At 44.6% G+C, this 22,526-nt stretch overlaps 1 protein-coding gene across 3 annotated transcripts in view; it reads left to right on the forward strand.

Annotated features, from left to right (window-relative positions):
* The first annotated feature begins 13,499 nt into the window (after positions 1 to 13,499).
* The window catches only part of PDZD8 (PDZ domain containing 8), a 66,079-nt gene continuing 57,052 nt past the window's right edge, over positions 13,500 to 22,526 (forward strand). For all 3 annotated transcript variants that reach the window (XM_064144292.1, XM_064144293.1, XM_064144291.1), the window contains exons 1-2: positions 13,500 to 13,560; positions 19,341 to 19,459. The gene's annotated coding sequence lies outside the window, so the exon portion shown is untranslated. The remainder of the gene's footprint in view (positions 13,561 to 19,340; positions 19,460 to 22,526) is intronic.

Genomic DNA, 22,526 nt, shown 5'->3' on the forward strand with positions numbered 1-22,526 from the left:
CTCTCTCCTTGGTTCAGAGACTGGGATGCTAGTGGTTATGCAAAGGCTACAGACTGCTCTGTAGGCTTAGAAAATGTTATAAACATACATACTTGTGAAAACTCTGGGTTGCCTGATGAGCTGAAATCTTGTAAAGTGCCTCTGATGTGTTTCCTCTGACAAACTGAATCCATTCCCCATTCATTTCTCCCAGGGTTTATGTAGTCTCAAGGGGACAAGATCCTCATCTATCAGTTCCAAAGTACTGGAACTGTAAGGTTGAGAGCATCAGAGTTCTGGAAGTTCAGAAATTATCAATGGTCCATTTATAACATTTTGCTGTGAGGTCTCCTGTCGTGCTGAACCTACTGTCCCTGCTCTTCAGGACACAGGTTCTTTGTTCTGCACTGATGGAAGCAGTTTCATATCGTTTCAGATGTCCCACCAGGACAGCTCATTGCAGTTGTTACATCAATCACTCTTTTCTTGGAACTTGCAATGTCCCTAATTCTGGATCTATATGATCATAATCACACCTGTAAAATTGTAAGTTCATAATTTTCTTTATCTTCCTTAATAGTTAAATGCTTCCTTCCTTACCATTTACAGTACCCAGAGCAAAAATGAGGAATTGAAGATAGACTCCAACTGGACAGGTCCTTATGAAACATTCATGTGCATCAGCTAATAGACTCCAACTGGACAGGTCCTCATGAAGCATTCCTGTGCATCAGCTAACAGACTCCAACTGAACAGGTCCTTTTGAAGCATTCCTGTGCATCAGCTAATTTATATTGTTTGTTTAAAAAGTGGAGAAAATCTCATTTAAAAAGAAAAAAAAAAGGGGGGGGGGAGGGGGAAGTGAAATGACTATTAAGTATGCTGTTAAAACTAGGCAATAATTTGTTGCTCTTGCTACAGAGAAGCTTGGCACATTTCATTACTTGTATCTTTTCCAACTTTATTTTTCTCCATTGCAAACTCCACTGCTGGAGAGCACAGCCTCTCTCCGAATAAAGCTCTACAGGCATACTGAGATTATAGACTGCATTCTGATTCCCTCTATGTTAAAGAAATACAGTATGATGCCAATTACTTCGGGGGGAATGACTCTGGATTTATACCACTGTATCTGAGATCATAATTTGACTCCTTGTGAGTAATTGAGGTCATGTGTCTTCCTTTGTAACTTCACCACTGTAATGCCTACGCCTCATGCTGGAGGGTGAGTAGCTTGAACCATCCCAGATGACTGAGTCATGAACATTTTTCCTAGATGAATACATGAGAGTTTATATGAGAGCAAGTAATTGCTCTTCATACGTGCCTGGGATATTATTTCATTAAGCAAACTACTCCCTGCTCATGCAGAAGCCCTAAAGATCAAGCTGCTGCTAGTGCCAAATTAAGTTTTCCTTGGGGTTAGAGCACAAAGTCAAAACTCTGGGGTCCTTTTTCATTAACTTCCTCAATTTGTGACTTTGGACAAACTCCCTGGGATCTCTGTGCACTGGTTGCCCATCTATAGAGTGGAATGAAAGCTTGCTTTAGAGGGAAAAAGATGTGAAAGTCAAGCATGTGGGGCCAAATTCAGTCCTCTTACTCATAGTGAAACAGCCCCTGGGTCTGCACTTCTTAACTGTTTGGCTCCACACCACCACCAATGAAAGGAGGGCTTGGTGTAAATCTGTGTATTTACCTCTGGTTCTCCAGGTTGGTGAAACACTCTGAAATTCTCAGATGAAAGCTGCCCTATAAATACAAAGTGTTCTTGTGACTCAAGTTCACTCTTTGTTTGGGTACAGATTCAACATCTCACTTCCACAGCTTCAGACAGGTTGTTATTACGACGCTCTTTCCTACCTCCTAACACCTACTTAAACAGAAATAACTTCTTCTGCTCTCACATTCAGGGCACAGAAATCTATTTAAACTTTCCTCTTGACGTGAAGGAAATCATTAAAATCAACCTCAGTCCCTCTACCCCTGAGGGACTGCTGTCTTCTTACACCAAACTTCCACAAGTAAAGCCTAGAGCATGTCTTTAACTGTGCTTTTCTTAGGAAGGACCTCAGCTTTTGAGGCTGAAGAGACTTCTCTGAAGACATGAGTAGCATAGGAGAACAAGAGCATGGGAGAAAAGAGAGTTTGTCCCCAAGGAGGAGTTTTAATATGCCCAAAGAAGGGAACTATGACTTTAGATCAAAGCTGTAGTACCGTGTTATATAAGTGACTCCTTTTAGCATAAGATCACTGTACAGAGGGAATGCATGGCATTATGATATGTTTGTATAATCACATTTGAGAATATCCTATGTGCTTTTCTTATGTGTGTGAGTGGCTACAGAACCTGTAAGGCACCAGAAGCCTGTTTTGTTAAGTTTTCTCCCTATGGTAGTAATTTTTAGGATGAATCATAGAATGCACTGGCTTGGAAGGCACCTTTAAAGTGCATCTAGTCCAGCATCCCTACAGGGACAAAGAATCACAGAATCATGGAATGGCTTAGGAGACCTCAATGCTTAGGAATGGCTTAGGAGACCTCAATGGCTTAGGAGACCTCAATATCCCAAAACAGATCAGGTTGCTCAGAGCTTCATCAAGCCTGACCTTGAATGTCTCCAGGAATGGGGCCTTTTCCTCCCTATATGTAATATTCAAGCTATAGTCATCCACATTAATGATAGAAAACTGCTATTTCAAACTCCTACAGCTGTAGAGGTGGCTGGTTGCATTAGTACCTGGATGGGGATCAAACAGAATGGCACTGAGCCCATCAGGCACCCACTCAACATCCGCAGCACACACACTGGACACTTCTCACCTTGCCTTGCACAAGTCAGAGAGTCCAGAGCTCCTAAACCCAGATGTATTCTGTTAGTCTGCACACTAAAGAGCATATTTATCATACCACAACTATGTAAGTGTGGTATCTGCAAGTGGGAGGAGAAACTGATCTCTGCAAAAGCTTCTGGCCACAGGATTTCCCTGTCTTGCCAGCCTCCATGCATCCCTCTGAAGCTGTGAGGCTGATGGGCAGGCCTTAGATCATCATCTGGCATCTTGCATAATGCTCATAAAAATTGCTGGTGAGCACTTCTCAGATATTACCACATGTATTTGAGTTTCCACTGGACAAAGCAATACTTCCAAAGAAGAAGGCAGAAAGCATGCAGCTGGTGCTATGCTATTGGGAAAGCCATTTGATAGGTGAGGGAGTGGGGAGGGAATCATAGAATCATAGGATGTCAGGTGCTGCAAGAGACCTCGAAATATCATCTGGTCCAGCCCCCTGCCAGAGCAGGATCACCTAGAACAGATCACACTGGAACACATCCAGATGGTTCTTGAATATCTGCAGAGAGGGAGAGTCCACAACCTCCCTGGGCAGCCTGTTCCAGTGCTCTGTCACCCTTACAGGAGAAAAAAAATCTTCCTCAGGTTCACATAGATCCTCCAATGCCTCAGCTTCCACCCATTGCCCCTTGGCCTGTCACTAGGCATCACCCAGCAGAGCCTGGCTCCAGCCTCCTGGCACTCACCTTTACATATTTATAAACATGAATGAGGTCACCCCTTGGTCTCCTCCTCTCCAAGCAGCACAGCCCCAGCTCCCTCAGGCTCTCCTCATAAGGAGTATGTTCAACTTCTTAATCATTTCTGTGGCTCTGTGCTGGACTGTCTCAAGCAGCTCCCTGTCCTTCTTGAGCTGGGGGGCCCAGAACTGGACACAGTACTCCAGACGAAGCCTCACCAGGGCAGAGCAGGAAGGATCCTACCCATGTGTTTCAGAAATCTCCAGCGAGTTTCTTCCCTCCCTGCTTCGTTGTTAGGAAAATTCAGCTTTACTAGCCTACTACATGGCATGATTGTGAAACTGTGCTGATGATTTAAATTTGATACTCAGTCTCCTGGTTTGTACTGGTAAATGGCTTTCCTGCAATAGGCTGCTCTCCAGAATGCTCACCTTTTCCCCTAGCTTGAGCAGGAGTCAAACTGAGCCTCTGAGAAATTGAAGTGATCCTTGCCCCAAAGTTTACATCTTCAGTTCAAAACAAAGGCTCAGGTTCCCTCCCTCAGGCTGAACAGATTCTTACTCTGCAAGTAATCCTCCTGAAACCAGTTAGAAACAAAGCTAGAAATGGGTAGATTCAAGCTGGATGTTAGGAAGAAGTTCTTCAGCATAAGGGTGGTGAGAGCCTGGAATGGGTTTCTGAGGGAGGTGGTGGAAGCCTCATGCCTGGAGGTGTTTAAGGCCAGGCTGGATGAGGCCCTAGACAGCCTGATGTAGTGTGAGGTGTCCCTGCCCCTGGCAGGGGGTTTGGAACTACATGATCTTTGTGATGCCTTCTAACCCTGACTGTCTCTACGATTCTATGCCATGAATGCACCTCTGCACATTGTGCCATTTCCCCACGGCATTAACACAGCTTCACACATGAGGAAATAGGAGGCACACAGGAGCCGTGCAGAAGACCTCTTTGCTTTACCTCTCATTGAAACAGGTTGGAAATTTCAGGGAGGAAATCTTTACCCTGGCAAAAAGCCAGACTAATTAAGTGAAAATGAACCTCCCAGCAGAAATAGATGAGTTTCTCAGGTTTCCAGTGGGCTCAGTGCTGCAGAGGCTGGTGATGGGGACAGCCTCAGCTGAGCCCTGCCAGATTCACAGGTCCATGAGATAACTGGGTGTTAGTCATCACTATCTTTATCTGGCTATGTCACTACAAGTAATTCAACAAAATGATGTAATTCACATAATTCACACGGGACCAAGCTCCTTGATTAGAATCATAGAATGGTTTAGTTTGGAAGTGACCTCAAAGATCATCCAGTTCCAACCCCCCGCCATAGGCAGGGACACCTCCCACTAGAACAGGTCACTTAAGGCATCATCCAACGTGGCCTTGAACCCCTCCAGGGAGGGAGCATCCACAAACTCCCTGGGCAACCTGTGCCAGTGTCTCACCACCCTTACTGTAAAGAACTTCTGAGTAAGGAGGCTCTGTGGCCATGCTCTGCTCCTCAACAGCCTGTATTGGAGCTCAGGAACCTCAGAGCTCAAAAGCCTTCAGCCTTGGCAAATACCTGAACCACCTTAAACTGCTTCACAAGAGGAAGATATCTACTCCAAAAATTACACTCAAAACACTTCAAGGTGACAAGGAGGGGCTCAAAGGCAGTAATTTTAGGTTGTCTATACCAACTTAATTCCACCTTGTGTATAAAATCAGCTCTGCATCCCTCTAGCTGTCTGGTCCTGTTCTTCCTCTTCCCAGGCTGTCACCCAGACTTTAAATGGCCTGGGGGATCCTGTTTGCCTAAAGGGGATAAATCTTGGAAAAGTCCAATCACTAATCTCTAGAAGTCTCTACTGAGTATATATGATTTCTCTTTCAATTTCCTTTCTTTAAATTAGATTAATAGTTTTGTTCCCTTGTTTTTTCTGCTTGAGGCAGAAAACCGAACAGAAATGTTCAGCTTGAATGACAGAAGTTTAGTGGCAAACACTGAGTAGCCTTGGCGCAAGGTGGGACTCAGGGGATGAAGGCTTGACTGGCAGTGTTCAGCAGGGCACTCCACTGGTTGGGCTGGTGAGAGGTGTCAGACCCTCCAGAGCACTGTATGGAGCATTTAAATGTGTATGGGCTGCCCCGAGGGCTCAGGCAAGCAAAGCTAATTCCTGGTTACATCTTTGTTCCAGAATCTCCTTAAGTTCCCCTTCATTGCCACAAACCCCCAGTCTCTCCTCTTGATGCCATCTTCCCTCTTCCCTCCCTAGTACCCCATTTCATTGACTCCCATCAGATTGTCTCCCCTCTTATCTGTGAGAATGCCAGCAAGGGCAGAGCAAAGATACTGCAGAAAAGAATCTTTTTGTCCTCTCATCTCTGCTACTTCCTTCTTGAAAGGCTTCAGAAGCAGGTGCACTTCTCACCTGTGTCCAGCACAGAGCCATAGAGACCTCATTTTCAGTGACATGGCAGGTGCTTTGTCTCCACTACTTTTTACAATGGGATCAGACTTTTATCCCCAAGAAAATAAGCAGATCTGCACTGTTTCCACAGAAGATGCAGATAAGAGGGTGGTGAAGAGGGCAATCTGATCTAGTTGAGGGTGGGTGCCTCTGCTTACTGCAGAGGCAGTTGGACTGGATGACCTTTGGAGACCCCTTCCAAGCCAGATCATTCTATTATTCTATGATGAATTAACACAAGCTCCAGGAAAGCATGGAGCAGGGTCCCAGCACCCTTACCTGCCTCTTGGGATCTCAGCACCCACACCTGTCTGTCTCTTGTGTTCTAGCACCCACACTTACCTGCCTGCTGGGGTCTTATCACTCATACCTGCCTGCTTTCTGCGTTGACCCAGCTCATGATTCTGGGTTGCACAGAGGTGATCCTGCTCCACAGAGGCCTTGACACGGTGTCGTCACTCTAAAATCTGCAGTTCCTTCTCCTGGATCCTGAGGTCTCCTTCATGCTGAGAAGCCTGTGGGGCAGTGCAAGCAAACGCTCTGTGCATGTGCCCCTTCACAGTTACAGCCAAGGTGACAGGCATGCTCTGCTGACTTAGCAACATGAGCTGGCAAATTCTTGTAAACAATAATGACATGTAAAATAGGATTTCATTTTCTCCAAGCAAGGAGGGCATTTGTTTTGCTCTTGGAACTATCTGCTAGTCTTCTGCAGTGGATCAGTAGTGACATCAAGTGGCCACGAACTGAGACAGCTACAGTAAGTTTGAGTTGTAACAAGCATGGACTGCATTTACCACTGTTCACACCTAAAACCGTTTTGTATGCAAACCAGCAGCAACAACAAATTACCTATACCTACACCTGTATCTTTAGCTATAGCTATCTATACCTATATCTACACCTGTATCTAGATATCTGTATCTATATGTCTGTATTTATGTCTGTATAGAGAATCATAGAATCATAGAATCAACCAGGTTGGAAGAGACCTCCAAGATCATCCAGTTCAACCTATCCCCCAACCCTAGCCAGTCAACTAGACCATGGCACTAAGTGCCTCAGCCAGGCTTTTCTTGAACACCTCCAGGGACGGTGCCTCCACCACCTCCTTGGGCAGCCCATTCCAATGCCAATCACTCTCTCTGTGAAGAACTTCCTCCTAACATCCAGCCTATACTTTCCCCAGCACAACTGTATCTATGTTTTAGAAGTATCACTGCCCATGGAGTGAAGTCAAACACCACAGCCTCTCAATTCATCTTTTCAGGGGCTACTGCAACAACTTCTTGTCCTTGGTGGTGTTGCTCTGCTCTGACCCACAGAGTAAAGTATGTTCCCTTCCCACTGGAGCTGGCCTCCAGAAGAAGCTTAATTCACTCAGCAAGGTACTTTGAAGTGAGTTTAAGGTAAAGGTCTTACAGGTGACCTTAGCTTGCTTGCCTCTGCAGGATGGTGCCTTGTTTCACCAGTTTTTGTTTTTTTCAAAGGACTTTGTGGCTTTCAGATGCTTTCTATTTATCTGCTTGGCAACCAGCAACAGAACAAGGGGACACAGTCTCAAGTTGTGTCAGAGGAGGTATAGGCTGGATGTTGGAGGAACTTCTTCACAGAGAGAGTGATTTCCCATTGGAATGGGCTGCCCATGGAGGTGGTGGAGTCACCATCCCTGGAGGTGTTCAAGCAAAGCCTGGATGAGGCACTTAGTGCCATGGTCTAGTTGACTGGATAGGGCTGGGGGATAGGTTGGAGTGGATGATCTTGGGGATCTCTTCCAATCAAGTTCATTCTATGATTTTATGATTCTAATACATGTTCAGGAAATGCTGTTTGAACAAAGGGGTTATCTGCATTGCCCAGAGTCATAGAGGTGTCATGATTTCTATATGAAGGATGAGAGAACTGCTAATATTTGCCTTCCCTTCCCTTTTTCTCTGTTCTTTTCAAATGCGGTTTCCTAGTGCAGACATCCATCAAAACTTTCATAGCATTGTTTCCTGAGATTTAGAAATGCTCATGAGATCTAGATAGTTTAAGTCCAACTTGGCAATACTACATCATGAGAGATTCTTTTTTTTTTTACATCATTATTTTCCCTTTCTTATCGTGTTCTCATGGTGTTTTGACCCACAATGTGCTAAACACAGCAAAGCTCGTACTTCAAGCTTCCAGATATCTCCCTGACCTTGAGCAAGCAGACACAGGAGCACTGCCTCTACTCTGCCCTGATGAGACCACACCTGGAATACTGTGTCCAGTTTTGGGCTCCCCAGTTCAAGAGAGAGTCCAGCAGAGCCACGAGGATTATTTGGAGACTTGAGCATCAATACTACAAGGAGAAACAGAGAAAACTGGGGCCATTTAGTCTAGAGAAGAGAAGACTGAGAGCTTTGATCAATGTGTACAAATATCTGAGGGCTGGGTGTCAAGTGGATGGGGCCAAGCTCTTTTCAGTGGTCAGCAGCAATAAGACAAGGAGCAACAGCTACAAAGAGGAACAGAAGGTTTCAGACCAACATGAGGAGAAGCTTCTTTATAGTGAAGGTGACAGAGCCCTGGAACAGGCTGCCCAGAGAGGTTGTGGAGTCTCCTTCTCTGGAGACTTTCAAAACTCACCTGGATGCATTCCTGTGTGAACTACCCTAGGTGATCCTGCCTTGGCAGGGGTTTGGACTCGATGATCCCTGGAGGTCTCTTCCAACATCTAAGGTCCTATGATTCTGTGATCTATACTCAGCCAGTACTTAAAATCACAATGCAGATCACTGATACTAATTTCTAACCCAGATGGGTACCTTCATAAAACCTGGATTCTGCTCCTTTCAGAAAATGTTGGGATGATTTCCAAAAAAGATATGCAAGGACCTTAGTAATGCTGCAGCAATAAAATTACCTCTCTCTTAGTGTGCTGAACCAGTCCAGAAATTCAGCTTCACCCAGAAGCTTGATTCCTGCTAAAGTAACAGAAATGGAAAGTAAACACTGTCTGTCTTCACAGTAGCTCTTAGCTGCTACCTGGGTATCCCTGTGTCCTGGGATGTAAAGCACATCCTATGAACCAGGAGAAAGTGAACAGATTGCCACTACCAGATGTCAGGATGACATCTGAGAAAAAACATCAGGCTGCAAGTCAAGAAGAAAACGGAAATCTTTATGCCAGCAGTGCTGGGTTGGGTAAGAGAGCAGACTTGGTGAAAGGAGGAGGGAGTAAGTGAGAATACTGGTCTCTAGCAGGGTTTTCAGGAGGCAGAGTAAGTCTAGCAGGGGTTAATAGAAACTAATAGGATTAAACTTGGCTCAATTCAGAGAAAATATTGAGATTTCCTTTCTCAGCGGTTTCAGATTTGGAGGTTTGGCAGTTCACTAAGGAATGAACCTTAAAAGGGGTAGTTGGAGTATTTGTTGTTATTTTTACTAATTTTTCAAATCCCTGACTGGGATATGGTCCTTAGGTAACCTACTTGTAGAAGAGGTAATATGAATGGAGGGTGGCTGCTGGCTGAAAAGAGTAAAGTTTGTGGCCTGGCCATGCTATGCTGTCTTGCAGTGCAATGTATTTCTGCTTGGGTGCCTGCATCCTTCTCCAAGACTTGAGATCACTGCCACCATGGTGAAGGATTCAAGGCAGCTACCTGCTGCTGGAGATACAGGGTGTATAGATTTAGTCCCTACTATGTGTGGAAAAGGGGATTCTTTTGTTTATATAGCCAACAGCTGTTGGCTGTTTCTCAATTTTTAGGTTTTTTATTATTAATTCCTGGAGGAAAACAGAGTTTGATTTATTTCCTGACAATGTTCCCAACTGCTTCCCCTCCTCCACACCCCCAAAAGAAAAAAATTAGAAGAAATGTATATAGAGCAATTAGAGTTGCCCAAATCCATGGAGAAGGTCAGCTGGGGTTGAGCAGAGCTGAAACAACAAAACTCTGTTGGTATCTGGTCTCATGCAGGCACTTGAAAGGCAAGTAGCAGGCCAAAGCAGGAGCAACTACTAGCAATACAGTGACCTGGAGAAAGCTGGAGTCTTGCCTCATGCTCCTAATCCTACCACCAAAAAAGAGAACAGTGTTTGTAGGAGGTGAACCACTGCTTGACCTATTGCTTTTTTTATCCTTACTTCATCCATTTTTTTATCCTTCTCTTCATCCTTGTCACTTTACACACTGGGAATCCAAACAATGGATAAGGATACACCTTGAGGTGCAGGTTCTGCACTGACCCTAAGGATGTCTTGAAGCCTGTGTCAAGGGAGCAGCCCAGCTCCCAGTGAAGATACAGGAAGAATATAGAGGGACTGATAAGGTACAAAATTTTCTATTAACTTCAATGTGAATCATAGAATCAACCAGGTTGGAAGAGACCTCCAAGACCATCCAGTCTAACCTAGCACCCAGCCCTATCCAGTCAACTAGACCATGGCACTAAGTGCCTCAGCCAGGCTTTTCTTGAACACCTCCAGGGATGGCAACTCCACCACCTCCCTGGGCAGCCCATTCCAATGCCAATCACTCTGTGAAGAACTTCTTCCTAACATCCAGCCTATACCTCCCCCGGCATAACTTGAGACTGTGTCCCCTTGTTCTGTTGCAGGTTGCCTGGCATAAGAGACCAATCTCCACCTGGCTACAGGTCACCCCTGAGCCTCATATTTTCCAGGCTAAACAACCCCAGCTCCCTCAGTCTCTCCTGTGCATCTGCCCAGGAAAATCTCAGCTATAGAGACAAGCAGGAAATAGGTTATTTGCTAGGTGGTGGCAGCATGAAAAGTAGATCCCCCAAGCAGAGTGGATCAATGACTGGATTCAGTGCTGGTTATAAGGGGAACTCTCCCAGCCTCTTCCAAATGCAGAGAACTGGAACATTTACTGGCTTTTAGCTGCTCTCAGCTCTTCTCCCAGGACCTCTCTCACCAAAAGGAGTCTGGTGTGGCTTTACATATCTGCAGCTCAACTGTGTGGTGGAAAACATTCTTCAAAAACTGCTAAGGAAAGAGGGTTGTGCTCTGTGGTGAGGGCACCAAGGCTGCTGTTAACCAGAGATGAAAAAGAAACCCCACATGGTGCTGCATGAGCTCACGTCTCCTTGTGCTGATTCGAGCTCAATGAGGCTCAGTCTGGGGGCAAACAGGGAAGAAGCTGGAAGTCTTCTTCATTGTAATGATTGCTTGAGTTTGCCTACACAGTTTCTAAGCCTTCCCATCACCATCAATAAGTAGTCCTGAAACCAAGCATTCAGACAAGCTGTAATGGCACATCACTGCCCAGGAAGGAATTGCACTTAGGTTTTCCAGTATTCCTCTGTTGCTAGAGTCAGTATCACATTACAGGAAGCCTGACTGGACAAACCTCAGCAAGGCCTCATGTTCTTGCTGGTCTGGTTTATGCACTGATGTGCAGATGCTGATCTGTTACAGGGAAATTGGACTATCTGTCAGGGGAGGAAAGGCTCAGAGAGATGTGTCTGTTTAGCTTAGAGAAGAGGCTGAAGGGGATCTTATTAACATTTATGAATATCTAAGAGGTGGGTGTCAGACTCTTCTCAGTGGTCCCAGTGACAGGATAAGAGGTAATGGGCATAAACTTGAACAGAGGAAGCTTCATCTAAACATGAGAAGGTTCTTCTTTATTTAGAGGGTGGCAGAGCACTGCCGCAGGATGCCAGGGAGGTGTTGGAGTTTCCATCTCTGGAGGCTTTCCAGGCTCATCTGGGTGTGTTCCTATGTAGAATAGAATAGAATCATAGAATGGTTTAGGTTGGAAGCAACCTCAAAGATCATCCAGTTCCAACCCTCCACCACAGGCAGGGACACCTCCCACTAGAACAGGTCACTTAAGGCCTCATCCAACCTGGCCTTGAACGCTGACAGGGAGGGAGCAGCCACAACTTCTCCAGGGCAACCTGTGCCAGTGTCTCACCACCCTCACTCTAAAGAACTTCTTCCTAACTTCTAGTTTGAATCTCTCCTCTGCCAGTTTAAACTCATTCCTCCTTGTCCTGTCATTACAAGACCTTGTCAATAGTCCCCACTCCACCTTCCTGTAGATCCCTTCAGATACTGGAAGGCCACTCCAAGGTCTCCTCCAAGCCTTCTCTTCTCCAGGCTGCAGAGCCCCAACTCTCTCAGCCTGTCCTGACAGCAGAGCTGCTGCAGCTCTCCAAGCATCTTTGTGGCCTCCTCTGGACTGGCTCCAACAGTTCCATGTCCTTCTTGTGCTGGGGGCTCCAGAACTGCACACAGTACTCCAGGTGGGGTCTGAGGAGAGCAGAGCCAAGGGGCAGAATCCCCTCCCTTGCCCTGCTGCCCACACTGCTCTTGCTGCAGCCCAGCACACAGCTGCTGTCTGGGCTGCACTCACACTGCAGGCTCATGTTGAGCTTTTCATCACCCCAGACCCCCAGGTCCTTTTCCTCAGAGCTGCTCTCAGCCATTCACCATCCAGCCTGAATTTGTGCTTGGAATTGCACCGACCCAGGTGCAGGACCTTACACTTGGCCTTGTTGAATGCCATGAGATTGGCCTGAGCTCACCTCTCCAGCCTGTCCAGGTTCCTCTGGATGGATCCCTGCCCTCTAGCAAGTCAACTGTGTCACACAGCTTGGTGTCATCTGCAAATTTGTGAAGGGTACACTCAGCTACTCTGGGCAATGGAAAGGAGATCACAGAATCATAGAATCACAGAATCTTAGAGGTTGGAAGAGACCTTCAGAGATCACCAAGTCCAACTCCCCTGCCAAGGCAGGATCACCTAGGTAGTTTGCACAGGAATGCATCCAGGTGGGTTTGAAAGTTTCCAGAGAAGGAGACTCCACAGCCTTTCTGGGCAGCCTGTTCCAGGGCTCTGTCACCTTCACTGTAAAGACTTCAGCCAACACTGCACACTGGGGCAAATGGCTGGCTACTACTCCAAGCAGAAATGCAAACAATTAGCCATAAAAAGGGTGGCTTCAATGCAAACACTACAGTCCAGTTTTCATCTTTATTACCTCACTTCTCTTATGTCTCAGTCCTTTCCATCTCCTATGTTCCCCCATCTTCCTCTTTTCTTCTTCATCCCCTTCCTTTTTTCCCATCTCCCTCTTTTCATCTCCATCCTGTTCCTCTCCATTTCATAGAATCATAGAAAAAAATCATAGAATCAACCAGGTTGGAAGAGACCTCCAAGATCATCCAGGCCAACTTAGCACTCAGCCCTATCCAATCAACTCAACCATGGCACTAAGTGCCTCATCCAGTCCTTTCTTGAACACCTCCAGGGACAGTGAATCTATTACCTCCCTGGGCAGCTCATTCCAATGCCAATCACTCTCTCTGGGAAGAACTTCCTCCTAACATCCAGCCTATACCTCCCCCAGCATAACTAGAGACTGTGTCCCCTCCCTTCAGCACCATCTCCCCTTCTCCACTATGCCTGTCCTCTTCCCACCCCACATTTTATCCTTTTTTCCCCAAACCCAGAGCACCTGGCTTCTGTTGGAGTCTCCTCCCATCCCAGGTGTGACCACTTTGCTCTCCCTGCCTACTCCCCTTTATAATCAGCCCCAGGGAAGGCAGACTCTCCAAGCTTGCCCAACTGGGCAGAGGGATCCTCCTCCTGTCACCACTGGTGAGTCCCCATGGTGTGCACTGGGTGAATGGGAGTGGATTCTAAAAGGCCGGGGGGCCTGGTTGGCCCCCCGGTTAGCTAGGGAAGAGAAATGATTGCTACTCTAACATCACCTATGGGTGCTGGCTGGGCTGCCTTACTTAGGCTGAGCTCCCCTCTCTTAATTGCTTCTTTCTGCTCATCTGTAAAAATGCCAAGAATAGATCTGTAAAATGTTTTGAGAAGCCTTGAATTAACATGGAGGAAATGTCTGAGAATCCCCAACAAGGAGAATAGAATAAAACTCAAATCTCATTGATGCTCTTTTATGTCAGAGTAGCTAAAGTTCTGTCTTGATTTGTAACTATCATGGAATTCTATGATAGAGCCCAGAGAGAGTAACAGGGGAGCAAAGCGCTGAGCCAGAGTGATGAGTAGGAAGACAGGACTGTGCTGCTGAATTCTCACCAAAAGGCTTGTGTCAAAAAACCCCAAAACAGCAACAAAACACCATACAAAATGCAAAGCAACCACAGATTTGGATATTACTGCTAGCACTGCTGAAAAATGGGGGAAGTAGAAGGGAGGAGTTGATGGTGTGCAGTAGAGCACACATTGTGTCTGTGACCTCCTCCTTCACCTGAATTTGAACCTCTGTGTGTGCTCTTAATGGCTGCTGGCTCATGTCAAGTGAACAATCTCCCCTGGCAGATGCATCTTTCCAACAAAAGAAACCTGCTAAAAACAAAGTTACTGTGGGAAGTGTCATCCAATGAGATCTACTGCTGGTAGCAAAGAAGAAAGCTGCCTTGTGGAAAAACAGCATTTTCACTGCTCTGAGAGTTTCACAGATAACTTGGCATAGACTCTGAAGATGTCCTTGATGCTGCCCTTTTAGTCAACAAGCAAGCAGGCAAGCTCATGTTACAGCATCAGATGAGCTGAGCAACTGGTGTGGAGGAAGTATTAATGCCCACAAATCTCCTGTGTAAAATCAAACAGAGACAATTACCTTGGTTATGAACCACGGTGGTGTAACAGGCTGCAGCTAGCAGCCTGTCCAGATGCTCTTTAGCACAGCTCATGGACTGACCTTGCAGTTGGTTCTAAATCTTCAGACACTTCCTCCTCCCACCCTGATTTGGCTGGCAGCCATACAGATTACATTAAGCATTCACACAGCTGCTGATGGTTGCCCATTTCCTAGAGCTATGGGCAGCTCAGCCAAACTGCCTGCCCAGACAGGCTTTCTCACAGGGTTTCCCAGTAAAACAGCAGAGGGTTTTATAAGTCAAAGGGAGATACAATCATAGAATCACAGAACCTCAGAGGTTGGAAGTACCCTCAGAGATCATCAAGACCAAACCCCTTGCCCAGCCAGGATCCCCTTGGGTAGTTCACACAGGAATGTGTCCAGGTGGGTTTTGAAAGTCTTCAGAGGAGACTCCACAACCTCTCTGCACAGCTTGTTCCAGGGCTCTGTCACCCTCACCGTAAAGAAGTTTCTCCTCATGTTGAGCTGAAACCTCCTACATTACAGTTTGTAGCTGTTGCTCCTTGTCTTATTGCTGCTGACCACTAAAAAGAGATTGGCCCCAGCCACTTGGCACCCACCCCTCAGATATTTATACAAATTGATCAGATCTCCTCTCTGTCTTCTCCAGACTAAACAGCCACAGGGCCCTCAATCTCTCTTCATCGGGGAGATGTTCAAGTCCCCCAGTCAGCCTTGTGGCTCTCCCCTAGACTCTCTCCAGCAGGTCCCTATCTCTCCTGAACTGGGGAGCCCAAAACTGGACACAGTATTCCAGGTGTGGTCTTACCAGGGCAGAGTAGAGGGGGCGAAGAACCTCCCTAGCCCTGCTGGCCACACTTTTCCTGATGCACCCCAGGATGCCACTGGCTCTCTTGGCCACAAGGGTCATTGCTGGCCCATGCAGACCTTGCTGCCCACCAGCACTCCAAGGTCTTTCTCCACGGAGCTGAAGAACTTCCCCAGACAAATGTCATCCAGAACACAGCTGTACTTGCCCACAGAAATCTGCTCTCCCATGCTACTAGAAGGTAAAAAGAGAACCCTTCTATACAGCACCAGTTCCTTCTCCCAGAAAGTGACCTCTTACAGGTTCATCTTCCAGAGCAGCTAAGGTGCTGAAAAATAATTATGCAATATTTAGTGGTTATTTACTGCCTGTAAAGGAAAGCAAGCCTGCAGTGGCCTGCAGAAAAACAAAGCAGGGCTCATCTTTTCAAGCCTTGACAAAGGAGCTTTATTGGATGACTGTCTCACAGCAGCATCTGCAGTGCAAAGAGTTAAGAGCTGTAGTTAAAAAAACATGAACGTGAGACTAAGGTAGAACGTCGTGAAATAATTGTTCTTAATGTTGCCACGGAGACCTTTATTACAGCCATTGTAGGTGATGTGCATGGATTGTATTCCACATGGGTAACATTACTCTCTTAGCAGAAGCTGACAAGACTCCCACTTGTATGAGCTGGTGTGTAGGAGCATACAGGTTATGCAACTAAACAATGCTTAGTTTTTTCTGCTCTTAAAGATTTCCAAATGTGCAGTTTTAGTACCCTGTTAACAGTTTTCCACCATTCCACCTTTGTTTGATACATTCTGTCTTTTCTGAGGCAAAAGGGCTTAGGAACATTGCAGTTGAGGTAACAAATGCAGAGAAGGGCCAGGAGGGTGATTGGAGGGCTGGAGCACCTCTTCTGTGGAGAGAGACTGAGAAAGTTGGGGCTGTTCAGTCTGGAGAGGAGAAGGCTCTGAGGAGACATTATTGTGGCCTTACAGTATCTGAAGTGGGCTACAAGAAAGTTGCTGAGGGGCGTTTTAGGGTGTCAGGTAGTGATAGGACCTGGGGGGAATGGAGAAAAACTAGAAGTGGGTAGATTCAGATTGTATGTTAGGAAGAAGTTCTTCACCATGAGGGTGGTGAGACACTGGAACAGGTTGCCCAGGAAGGTGGTGGAAGCCTCATCCCTGGAAGTGTTTAAGGCCAGACGGGACGTGGCTCTGAGCAACATTATCTAGTGTGAGGTGTCCCTGCCCATGGCAGGGGGGTTGGAGCTAAGTGAGGGACCTCAAGGTCCCTTCCAGCCCTGACAATTCTATAAGTCTATAAAAATAAGGGTTAGAATCCGTATGGCTGGCAGTGCACAGATCAGGAGCTCTCTTGGTTAAACCTGAGTAGTTTCAAACTATAACCATACTAACTGCAGTCAAGATTTTATTTGTCTTTAAGAAGCCTGGTTGATTAGTTCACAGCAGTGAAGGGAGAAAATGTATTGCTGGTGCCCACGTAGTTACAAGGGCTGCCTTTTATTTGTTGTAATGCTCTTGAGAAAATGCTGCAGATCAGAAGTGGTTAAGTCAAAACCTTGGCAATAAACCCTCCAGTTTTCATTACCATACTCTAATCTTTACCATGCCAATAAAAATAACAGCATTTGGGAATGCAGCTCTCAGAACTTCAGTTTCACTTTTTCTATGACAGTTTTCATCTTCCTGGCTTCTGCTTCATTTTCTTTAGTATTGACTCAGATTAAATAACCTCGTACAGCTGACAAATTGTAGCAGAAATTATTCAGGAAGCCAAGCTTCTTTTAGGGCTTGTTTCAGAGAAGTTTTACATTTCAGACTGAAAATATTTACTTCAGGTTTTTTTTCCATTTGTTAAACCAAGAGCTCACTGTGATTCTGTGGAAGAGACAGATCCATTCTACTCCTGCACCAGATCCTCCTCCTCCCAGAAAGAGTGACCAAACAGAAGCGCACAAGCTGCGCTTCAGGCTGCTGTAGTTTTAGAGGCAGACTCCTGAAATTATTGGGAGTAACAGAAAGAGTTGTAGGTTGATAGTGGGAGGAATTTCTAATTTGCTGCAGCACTGAGGACAACAGAAAAGTCTGGCACTTCCTCTAGCCTGCAGACTAAACTTTCACCTTGTCAGTCTATGCAGTATCTGCAGCATCATGGGATGCCTGGGGAAAAAAAGAACAGAATAAATAATAATGGTAACTACCTCTAACCAAAACTGCATGAATATACATGAGTTTTGCCTTCTGGCTTAATGAAGCTGCAATAACATAATTAGTCCCCAAAATGGGGAAATTATTCTTCAGTTAAGAAGGATTTTATTTTTTTCCCCCTCTCCTGTCAGTGATTTGGAAGTGATCATGAAGAGCAGTGATTTAAATCGTACTATTGCCAGGGGGGTTTATCTGCTTTTACTGATAATTAGACAAACATTAGAACACCACCCACTCCCCCAATATTTTCCTATTTACTTTTGATACCTTCCTTGCCTAGGCAATTTAGCCCATTCCCCTGAAGCATCCTATTCAGTGAAAAGACAGAAAGTGTGGAAAAGTTAGGGCACAGTCTCAGTGTCTAATGGATAAAATCTCTTTATTACTACAGAGATAATGAAGCTGCCTAACTTGCAGTGAAACAACAAGTTGCTTCTGGCCTTTCAAATGTCACTTTTTGAGTGTGAAACACAAGCTCGTGTTTCTGGGTGAATTTAAATCTGCCTAGTGTTTGCCTTGCTCTGAACAGACTCTGAACAAAAGCAGCGCAGACAGCACAGTATGAAACCAGACTATTAAATAAACTCTTAATGAGAGAAAAACAGAATTTATAACAGCTGCAATGTGTTACTAATGGCATTTACAGAGATTTCAGTAATACAGCTATTTGTCTTACCTAGCTGAGCAGAGTCACTCACAGTATTAGAACTATGTAGCCCAGATTGCTATGTATATATATTACATGCATATATATATGTGTGTATGTATTACAATATGTTGCTGGGATATGTGTGCAGTGATTATAATTAAACATAGTCTCTGAGCCATGTCTTGAAGAAAAGCTACTTGAGCTTGTGGAAAAAAGAATCTCTTGTGAAGGGAATAAAATGTGCCTGAAGAGTAGCCATGGGAGGCCACATGCATCTTTTCATCCTCTGAATATAGGAACCTCAATACAGACATAAGAAGATTGTTGTGGAAATCTGTTAGTAGGAAGGTACAGAAACAAGAATATGTAAATAAGTGTTTCTGTTTACCTTTCCCCAGCTTCTGCCCATACAAAAGACCAAGCAACAAAAAGCCAATCTGCTTTTCCATGCTCAAATGGCATTGGGTTCATAGAAGGAATGGCCATCTCCCAGCTTTGCTGTGGGAACTGAGCTAATGGTTTCTTTACTTAGGGCTTGTCAGATCCATCTCTAAACCAGATAGTTTTTTACCACCAGATCTATTTACATCAGAATGCCTGGTCCAGCTTCTACTGCCTGGAACAAGTTTATTTTCATTTTAGTTTCAGCTGTTTAGCTTTGGAGGAGGGGTGAAGCTGACCAAATAGAAGGGCAAGTGAAAGGATGTCTTCAGGCAGTTGGGAAATGTTCAATCCTGCAAAGACGTTAATGCAGGCTTAGACAGCTTTTATGTACAGCCCTGTATGGATGCCTATAAGCACAAGAAGCCCAAGGAGTCCCAGAACAGCAGTATGTAGGCATGCCTTCCCACTGCACTTACACAAACCACTCCTCCACAAAGAAAGCAGATGACCAGTGAAGTCCTTTTTTAATCTTTTAGGGGCTTGATACCCTGTATGAAACTTGGAGATAATCAGAGAGGCAAAGGAGGGTAACAGACAAATCCTTGAACCTTCTCTTTCCAGGAAACCTCATAGATTAAGGCTAACATTTCTGAGATACTCCTTCTGACTTAAGAGAATAGGGACAGCTTTCCTCAAATTTCCCTCTTACTTAGTTTTTCTTTCCAGCTGAGCCAGCAGGGATACCCAGGAGCTGTGAGCTGCCACAGAAACCCAAGACCTGCCATGGCATGCCACTGATCCCAGGACTGGAACTGCTGAAATTGGATTACCACGTATTTGCACAAGTAAGTGCTCTCTTGAGACCAGGACATGGATCTCAGGGCTCAGACTGCTGAAGTGCCAGGTGGTTCTCTGCCACTCCTCATATGCAGCCCTTTCACACACCCCCTTCATGGCCATAAAGGCTAATAAAATGTCTCTGCTCTGCGCCCAAATGGCTGCAGCATAGACATATGCTCAGCTCTGACCTTACCGCAGGGGTGGTAACCTCCAGCAGAAGGGAGGAAGCATCCTGCCGTGGCCTGATTTGCCTGAGCTTATCTGGAGGCTAATGAGACAGAGCACTCAGCAACCAGCTGCTGTGGGGACCCGAGGCAGAAAATCCAGCCCAGTAACCAACTACCTGCAGACTGATGCAGGGAATTACATTTTTAATGAAGGGCAAGTGAGGCACAATGCCTCACAGGGACCCTCATCTCAAAAAATTATATTCATCCCTGAAGTGCCTATTAACTCTTTAGCCATTGAACCCTTATACAAACTCTAAATTGCTTTTTAATGCAGTTTTTTGAAGCCTCTCCATTAGCCAGAGGCTGCTTTGGACTAATCTAGGAATTGAGACAAATATTAATAATAAAAAAAAGGCAAGATAGTGAAACATTGAAAATACGTTGATCACAGTACAATTATACTTGAAATGTATTAGGGGAAGTAGCTAAAACAAACTCTACTCTGAAGAAGATGATTTGGGGGCACACAAGAGGGCCTTAGGGAGGCTGCCTCCAATTCTGATGAGAGGGTGAATCTGCTTCAGAGTATGTAAGGAAAAGGTACTTGAGTGAACATGAAGTGACAAATGTGACAATTGCTATCCCAAACATTTCACTTTCCAAAGCTTAAGGAAGCTCTCATTTGCATGACTACCAGAAGCCAGTGAAATAAATGCAAAATAAGAACAACAATAATTTAAAAAAAAGCAGTTTCTGGACTTTGAGAGGTAACAGCAGGCAGGGGATAAAGGAAATCTACATTTTGCCTTGGATACTGGTAATAGAAAAAGGATGGGTTTATTATATTTAGAATTAAAATGGCTTTTCCTTTGAATCTTGGAAAAGATATCTGAGAGATACACTTCCTAAGTGGAAGATCTTGTTTTGTGATATAATAAAAGGCAGGATCTGGGTGAGATAGTAATAGAATCCCTAATGAAAAGCCAGGCTACTTCAAGCTTGAATGTGAGCCTCTTGAAGTAAATAACCAAAACACCTTTATATCAAAAACATTAAACTCTTCATTAAACAAGCCAAACATACCTAAAGATGAGCTTCAGTCAAAATAGTGGATTTGCATTTGAGCCAAACTAAACCTTGGATGCAAACCTTCACTTCTCTTTATGTTTTAACATGTTCTGATCAAAACTGTTTGGGCTCTAAGTCACTATTACTAACCAACTCAAGTGCTTTACTTGTACATGAGACTGCAGAGCTGTTCGTGACCAACATTGAGTATCCTTGTTGTGAGGTTGTATTAAACTGGCAAAATGAGAAACAAAGTTTAAAATCTTAATTCTCTTACAGATATGAATGTTAATTTGCAGTACTCATATATTCAGATAATCAGTTGAATTTTTCTTCTCCTGCTGTACGCAGAATTCACTATTCCAAAGTAAACTATTTTTCATTTGCTCTGACTATCATGGTTTAGGCATTTCATGCAATATCTAACAAAAAAGCAACATTTGTCATGCATTCCAATGTTTCCAGGGACAATAACCTCTATGGACAACCTGCTCCAGGGTTTCACCACCCTCACCCTTATATCTAGTCTAAATCTCCCCTCGTTTAGTTTCAACCCATCACCCCTTCCCTTGCTGCATAAGGCTGCAATAAGGTTTCCCTGGAGCCTTTTCTCTTCTTCAGGCTGGACAAACCTCAGTTTTTCAGAACTGGATGAGATCAGCAGCTCACTGTGCATCCTATTTGGAATTGTAGATGCTTGAGGACAATCAAAAGTAAAGGACACCCCCAGTATCCTGTCAACAGTGTAACTTCTAGCACTTGTATTTAACAGCCTTCAGTGGCTTTTTCCTTTTTGGTCCCTCATGAATTTACCTAATCACTTTCTAAATCCTCTTTCATGCAGCACCATGAGAGCGATAATCTGATTCTGATCTCAAAAGATGCAATACTAACCCAGTAGGAGGTCCAGGAACAAATGAAATCATTTTGCCAACAGGTACTGCAAAAGCAAGCAGCAGCTCCAGTCCAGTGATGAAGAAAATTACAAACCCCACATCTTACAAAACAACTCAGCACTTCCTGCTTTGAAAAATAATCTAGACTACTTAAACAAAAAACAAAAAAAATAGATATACATATAGGGTGTGTGGTTTTGCATGTCTTTTTTAACTTCTATTTAATAATTTCCAGCTGTTCAAAAGTGCAAATAGCTGAGTATAATGTGCACCATTTTACAAAGCTCTATGTAACCAGGGTGAAAATCAGTGAGACTCCACACACCTTTCTATTTATTGCCACTTCCAGCCCCTGTAAATAGCAATTTCCAAACTGAAGCCAAAGTAATATATGCTCTTAAAGGCTCTTTTTAGGCTGTATTAAGATGAATCTCTTTTTTTCTCAGCTACCTGGCAAATTGAAGTAATGTCTTTTGCTCAATCTTATTTTGTTATATAACATTTTCACATGTCCTTTCTGTACTCAACGCATTTGCTGCCTTTTCTCTTTTCTTCTTGTTGGAAATGCTAAACCATGCCTGATTCTTGCTTCATAACATGTCATTAAGATAACACAGCTCCTGTTGAAAACGTTCCTGGGCAAGGAGAAAAGCTATTACTGAGCTGAACATTTCAGAGGCTCTTCAGCTGCCATCAGGCACACAAAGAGTGCCAAATTTCCCATTCTGCTTCTTTAACAGGAAATACTCGATTGAGACATCTGCAATGTGACTTTCATTCTTTTCTTTTCTTTTTTTAATTCTCTTCCTGCAGTTCCTCCCGACCCAACTCCAAGGCTGCTACTGCCTTTCTGAATACAGTATTCCTTATCTGAAAAGCTATTTAGTTGCAAATCCAAAACCTTTCCATTCTTACTGTGTTAGCCATGGTAAAGGCCC

Source organism: Pogoniulus pusillus, chromosome 6 (genome assembly GCF_015220805.1).
Source record: "Pogoniulus pusillus isolate bPogPus1 chromosome 6, bPogPus1.pri, whole genome shotgun sequence".
In the NCBI taxonomy this organism is placed as follows: domain Eukaryota; kingdom Metazoa; phylum Chordata; class Aves; order Piciformes; family Lybiidae; genus Pogoniulus; species Pogoniulus pusillus.